Consider the following 7019-nt stretch of genomic DNA (forward strand, 5'->3'; position numbering starts at 1 on the left):
TTAAGGTTTATTAAACTCTTCAGTTGCTGGTATTTCAGATCTTTAATACTTCACAAACCAGATGTAGGATAAGACCCAATGTGTGTTTGTGTATAATTTGTGTAGTTTCTAAAGTATATGTGGTAGTTGAATTTTGTGACTACTTTTAGAGTTTAAGCCTACTATCAGGATGTTCAGCATCAGTAGAACCATGGAAGGGTTTTTGTTGTTGTCATTTGAATCTAATAAAATTGAGGATTATTTTTACAAGTATAGGAAAGAAGGAACAAATTAAGAAATTCCAAATTTTATCACTGGGGATGTTTGGGGCTCTGAATTTCATTCTAAGTTAAGGAAGGCAGTTATATCCTAAGTAATTTGCTGACCTGAAATTTGCCATCTCTGATACTCCCTTTGTTTAACCAGTAGTGATTTTACTTTGAAAAGTCATTCATTGTATTTGTGTAGTACCTAATTTCAAGGACTGTTATGCTATATAGATAAATGCATAGTTAGACTTTGAAGCATTTTAAACACTGTTAGTCCAACGATAGTTTCTAATTTTCCACTGTTTTATTTATTGAGATTTTTTTTATTTTTTAAATTTATTTTTTATTATGTTAGTTCACTATACAGTACATCATTAGTTTTTGATGTAGTGTTCCATGATTCATTGTTTGTATATAAAATATATTTTAAACAAATTTTAATGTGCTGACCATTCAGAGTTTTTGTCTTTTATCATCTGTATTTGTTTTGTTTTGTTTTATTTTATTTTAAGATTTTATTTATTTGACAGTGGGGGGAAGAGGAACAGAGGGAGAGAGACGGGCAGACTCTGCGCTGAGTGCATAGCCAGATGCAGGGCTCAGTCTGACAACCCTGAGATCATGACCTGAGCTGAAACCAAGTCTGATGCTTACCCTACTGAGCCACCCAGACGCACCCATATGTAATTATTTTAATATGTAATGCAACATTTCTATAATATGCCAACATTTTATTAGTGTTCAAAAATAATTTGGTTCTAGAAATTATGTTTCTGAAAAATTTGCTGCTAGAACTTGCTTATCTCTTTGTTAATAGCCTATATTTCTACTCTACATCAATGTGCTTGACTAGGAGTCAGCAAACTTTTTGTGTAAAGGATTATGTAGTAAATATGTTGGGCTTTGTGGGCCTGATGGTCTCTGTAACAACTGTTCAACTCTGCTACCAGAACATGAAAGAAGCCACATACAGATGATACATAAATGAATGGACATGACTGTGTTCCAATAAAACTTTATTTGTAAAATCAAGTGGTGGGCCAAGTTTGGCCCACAGTCATATTTGCCAACCCCTGCATTAGACTTAACACAAGTTATATGCTTAAAGTTAATGCATTCTTACTCCCACAGTATAGTTTCTGTGAAAAACAGACTCAAAGAGAAACAAAATTAAATAAACCTAAATATTTTTAGGTCTGTTCTCTGGTTACTTATGGGCTTTTTAGATTCATTATCTGATAATATTCACTAGTCCCTTCTTCATTTCCTGAAGGCTCTGGGCACTGAGCTAGAGTTTATTGTATTGATAGAAACTTTCCAAAACTGTTATTTACCTTACTCTAACTATAATAGTGGTAAAGCCTCAATGTATAAAGTGGGTGGTACGGTGTCATAATTTTTCTGGATTTATTTTTTTTTTTTTAAAGATTTTTTATTTATTTATTTGTGAGAGAGAGAGAGAGAGAGCGAGCACAGGCAGACAGAGTGGAAGGCAGAGTCAGACGGAGAAGCAGGCTCCCCGCGGAGCAAGGAGCCCGATGTGGGACTCGATCCCAGGACGCTGGGATCATGACCTGAGCCGAAGGCAGCTGCTTAACCAACTGAGCCACCCAGGCGTCCCAATTTTTCTGGATTTAAATGTCACATGAGGTAATATGCAGGAGAGTTCATTACATCAAAAGTAAGCCTATGAATATATATATTAATAAATGATTATTTTAAACAATTGGGTTTAAAGTACTTAAATAATTTGATTTTGATATAAACAGCCCTACTATAATTTTTTACCTAAACTTAGATACGTGTGTGCCCAATCATCATCTTTTATCCTGGTCCAACTTTCTCAGAGAACCCAAAGCTAAAAGGTTGTTCTAACAGCTTGAGAAGCTGTTAGATTGTGATTGATTGTGAAACAGATTCTGTTGAAACATGAACACTTCTAAACATAAAACCTTCAAATGAAACGTAAGAGAATCTTCCATCCTGTGACTAGAAAAATCACTTTTTCATAAATCACTTTTTATATTTAAATATAAATTTATATTTATAAATTTAAGTTAATATTTATGGCTTATTTAGTTCCCTTTTTAGCTTTATGATGGCCAGTATTAATAAGAAATAAGTAATTAAAATCTTATCAAGTTTTCTGACTTGTGCTTCATAATTTGTAAACTATGTAACTTGATACTATTTGAAATCAAGTTGATTTTTTTCAACATCACCAAAGATATTTCTATATTTTAAAATCCAGTAATTTGATTAGAGTTAGAAACACTTTGACACAAGAGTGGGCTCCATTTACTAGATCTTCAGTTAGTGGAATATGAATCCAGTCTATAGAAGTCAGTAAATTTATATTAAGTGCTTATTATGAGAGAAGAATTATTTAAGACTTTATAGATTTAAGTATGAATAAAGCATGGACCCTCGTACCCTGTCTTCACGATGCTTATAGTCAAAACATAACTTCGGCCTTTGGAAAGAAGTAACTTTGCAATTTTTTTCTATTGAGTAATTGTTGCCCTCTGGGCCCATCCAGGAAATGCTTTTTGAATTAAATTAAAAGGATAAAAATAAATACTGTAGAGCCATTATTTTATGTTATCTATGATGGGGAACATCATCTGTTAATGACTTCCTGCTCCAAGCTGTACTTTTCATCTTCCTGCTACTCCAGCTATTCAGATCATCAAAATATATGAACTTACTTCCTTTGTGTAAGAAACTGAATTATTTGCCCTACTTTTCCTCCTCATTTATGCAGTTAATTCCTGGTTATATACAATAGTAAGAGTAAATTTGTTTAAAAAATAAATAAAATAAATTACAGGTAGTTCAGCCATTACTCTACAGAGCACTAGGATTGACCTAATTAACAATATTTGGTCATGATCCTCATGTGACAGAGGAGTATGGAAAACCAAAATACAAGAAACGTACTCCTAAAGGGGAAAAAAAGTTAGTTTCCCTGACACAAAAATGAAACAGTGGTTATCTTCCCATACTAAATTCCTCATACTAAAATTATCTTCAGAAATTAGACCATTTGTCATCATCTGTTGCTTTCATCATTGTCCAGGCCCACTTTTTTTTTTTTTTTTAAGATTTTATTTATTTATTTGACAGAGAGATAGTGAGAAGGGAATACAAGCAGAAGGAGGGGCAGAGAGACGGAGAAGCAGGCTTCCTGCCAAGCAGGGAGCCCAATGCAGGGCTCTATCCCAGGACCTGGAATCATGACCTGAACTGAAGGCTCAAACTTAAAGGACTGGGCCACCCAGGCACCCCTGTCCGGGCCCACCTTTATTTCTTTCCTGAATTATGGCAACATCTTCCCAACTAGTCTTCAGTTTTCCTTCAGTCATTTTTTTTAACACAGTAAGAGCCTTTTAAAATCTGAATCGGATGATATTCTGTTCAGAATCCTCCAGTAGCATTTCTTACCACCTCACAGATACCATATTCTACTAATTTACCCTCTACCCACACAATTGCCCTTTTTTACTGCTCCTTAAATATATCAAGCCTGCCTTGGGGGCTTTGTATTTATTCTTTTCTCTGCCAGAGCACAACTTATCCCTGTAGTTAGTTTTCTTACCTACTTTTCTCTTTGATCATATATCACTTTATTACTAGGCATCTTGACCATCCTACATAAAATGGTAACATGTCTCCATCACCCCCCCTTTTCTAACCTATTAAATTTTTCTCTATAACACCTATTACCCTCTGATATACTAGAATTTGTTCATCTGTTTTAGCCAGGAGAAACTTAATAAGGCAGGAGTTTTCTTTATGTTGTTTATTGCTTTATCTGCAGCACCTAGGTGCATAATAGATGCTCAGTGAATACTTGTTGAATAAATGAACAAACTCAAATGATTTGCAGTATAGGCATCGCTCTTTTTTCACCCTGGACCATGCTCAGCTGAGTCATCTCAGAAAGCACAACCAACATACTGGGTAATCTGAAATTAATTTATCCTTCAAGATGAACTAGGTTTATTTTATCCATCTATATTATAAGTGTTTAACACGCGTAAACTTTGTATAAAGCTTTTCAGGGAGGAAAAGAAAATCTCCACAATTTTTTATCAGAAAAGTGGAAGTCTTTTTAGTGGCAAAGATCACTGAAATTCTTTCCATTTATATAGATTCAGTCTTTCCCTGTGTTAGATATATTAGAGTTAGGAAGATCTGCATTTGGTTTTCCATGTGAGGTTTTAGCATTTGATAGCTGTGTTCTTATATTCCAGTTTTAACAGCAATAATAGTTTGAACCTTTATATTTATATATATTTATTTATATATGTATTTATATATTTATTTATATAGTATATCAATTATTACAATCTGAAATAACCAATATTAGGGTAAACAAGCATTCTCAAGATCACACAACTGTAAAGCTACTATTGCTACCTGCTTTTCATTCTTTACTTTCCTATTGTATCTAGTAAACTTAACCGGCCTACATGATTATTACCTGTTTATAATCCACATGACAATCTCTTTTATCGATCTACTAAATTCTCCAGCCAAAAGGCACAAAGAAGCAACTTACAGGCCCAAAATTCTTTATTACAGAATAGAGCAGGAGCCACAGCCTACTTAATTACCATAGCCTCCCCATTGACTCCTTAACTTTTTGTTGCTTGCTAAAATTATAACAAACCGTCTTTGTAGAGGCCTACATGTATATTTCAAGCACATAGCCAAAAATCTTTTGTTTTTCAGATGATGCTGTGTCAAAAACATAAAATGTCTTGCATGTAGATCGAATTGTACATTACTGAGAAATCAAAATTGTTGGGCCCTGGCTGACTCAGTTGGTGAAGTGTATGCTCTTGATCGCAGGATTCTGAGTTCCAGCCCCATGCTGGATGTCGAGATTACTTAAAAATAAAATCTTTAAAAAAAAAAAAAGAAATCAAATTGATACTGAGCTAATTGAACAAAGACAAAGTTAGATAAGAGCAGTTACCTATTGGTATAATGTTAACCTCATTTTTTTTCTTTTTTACCATTTTTAGACACTGCATAGCTATTTACAAAGATGTTAGTTTTATCCTTTTTTAAAGATGTATTCATTTGTTTTAGAGAACACAAGTGAGGAGGAGTAGGGGAGGGAGAATCTCAAGTAGACACCATGCTGAGCATGAGCCTGAAATGAGGCTCAGTCTCACAACCCTGAGATCATGACCTAAGCCAAAATCAAGAATTGGACTCTTAAATGACTGCACCACCCAGGTGCCCCAAAAGTTAGTTTTAAATGAAAATATTACTAGGTAATAGAAATATATAACTAACCCCTTATAAAGATATTTCATTTGCTAGCAAAAATGTTATTAGAATGTAAAGCATTTAGAGTCAGCTTTGGGACCAAGAAGTTGTAATTATGTTTTTGAATTCCATTTTGGATCAACCTTTCATGTAAGGCTTTTAAGCTTTTAATTATGCCACTCACAGATACAATTATAAAAATATAATTTAAGCTTGGTGTGGACAGTGGGTCTCATCTATGCCAGTGAGTCACAGCCCTGGGTCTTCAAAAATAATAATATAAGAAGATGTAAAATATTTTTTAAAACTAACAAATTGTGTAGTTTGCTGAAATAAAAGTATCCAATCTGTAAGATATCACATTTCTTTCACTAGAATGATTTCAGCTCAGCATGGCAAAGTTTCATTTCCCCTTTAATCAGAAGTTCTGAATGAAAGTTATATGGCTTCATTGTTTTTTTATAGATTTTATTTATTTATTTGACAGAGATCACAAGTAGGCAAAGAGGCAGGCAGAGAGAGAGAGGAGGAAGCAGGCTCCCTGCTGAGCAGAGAGCCCAATGTGGGGCTCCATCCCACGACCTTGAGATTATGACCTGAGCCAAAGGCAGAGGCTTTAACCCACTGAGCCACCCAGGCGCCCCTTTGTTGTTTTTTTAAACAGGGAAAAATAGTCATTATAATTTAATTTTAAAAATTGAGAGACAAAATTCTTGCAAAAAAGGGATTCAGTGTTTTGAGGTGGAATAGATAGTAAAAGATTTTATTGGTGGTGAAATGGCTGTGAAATCTTTGGGATAATTTAATGCCTGTACTTTGCAGAAATGGAGACTTCAAGTCAGGGAAATGCAATGTCCTACCCTAAACTCCCGTACCTTCTAAGAGACAGAGCTAAAACCTAGATCCCTATCTCCTGACTCCTAATCCAGTGCTCTTTTTCATTATATGGTATGACTCCATAGTTCTGGAACCTGAGCAGCCTATCTCACAGAGTACTATGAGTGGTAGGGAGAATATTTCTGCCATATTATATGCACTTGTAATACAGATACTGTTGACCTTAATAATAAAAGTTATTTTACCAGTAAAAATGAGTTTATTTGGGAGTAACAGAGAATTGCAATTCACGACAAAGAAACTATGACAAAACCATAGGTAAGTCCGACAAAGGAAAGGAATGTTACTTTAGGAAGAAAAAGAAAGCTGGGAAGGTTGTTTTGAAGCAAAGCCCCTTAGAGGAAAGCAGGATTTCAGGGTGAAGATTTCTCATTGATGAACTGTGGAGGTAGTCAGTTTCTTATAGGAAATGCAATATAAGTCTTTCCCTTTGGGCACTGTAAATGATGATTGTTCCAGTTGAGGATTCTTCTTTTAGGGCTCTATAATTGACAAACATTCTTGTAATTGACATTGACTGAAAGGGCTCCCATTCCAGCCTCCCCTCACTTCAGTGAGGTTTCCTTTTAATAGTTTTCTAGTACGTAGAAC

The 7019-nt window shown here is 34.6% G+C and overlaps 1 protein-coding gene across 5 annotated transcripts in view; it reads left to right on the plus strand.

The window, feature by feature from the left end:
• TCF12 (transcription factor 12) overlaps positions 1 to 7019 on the plus strand; it is a 385779-nt gene that overhangs the window by 312909 nt on the left and 65851 nt on the right. The gene's annotated exons all lie outside the window — the stretch shown is intronic.

Source organism: Mustela erminea, chromosome 5, assembly GCF_009829155.1.
Source record: "Mustela erminea isolate mMusErm1 chromosome 5, mMusErm1.Pri, whole genome shotgun sequence".
Taxonomy (NCBI): domain Eukaryota; kingdom Metazoa; phylum Chordata; class Mammalia; order Carnivora; family Mustelidae; genus Mustela; species Mustela erminea.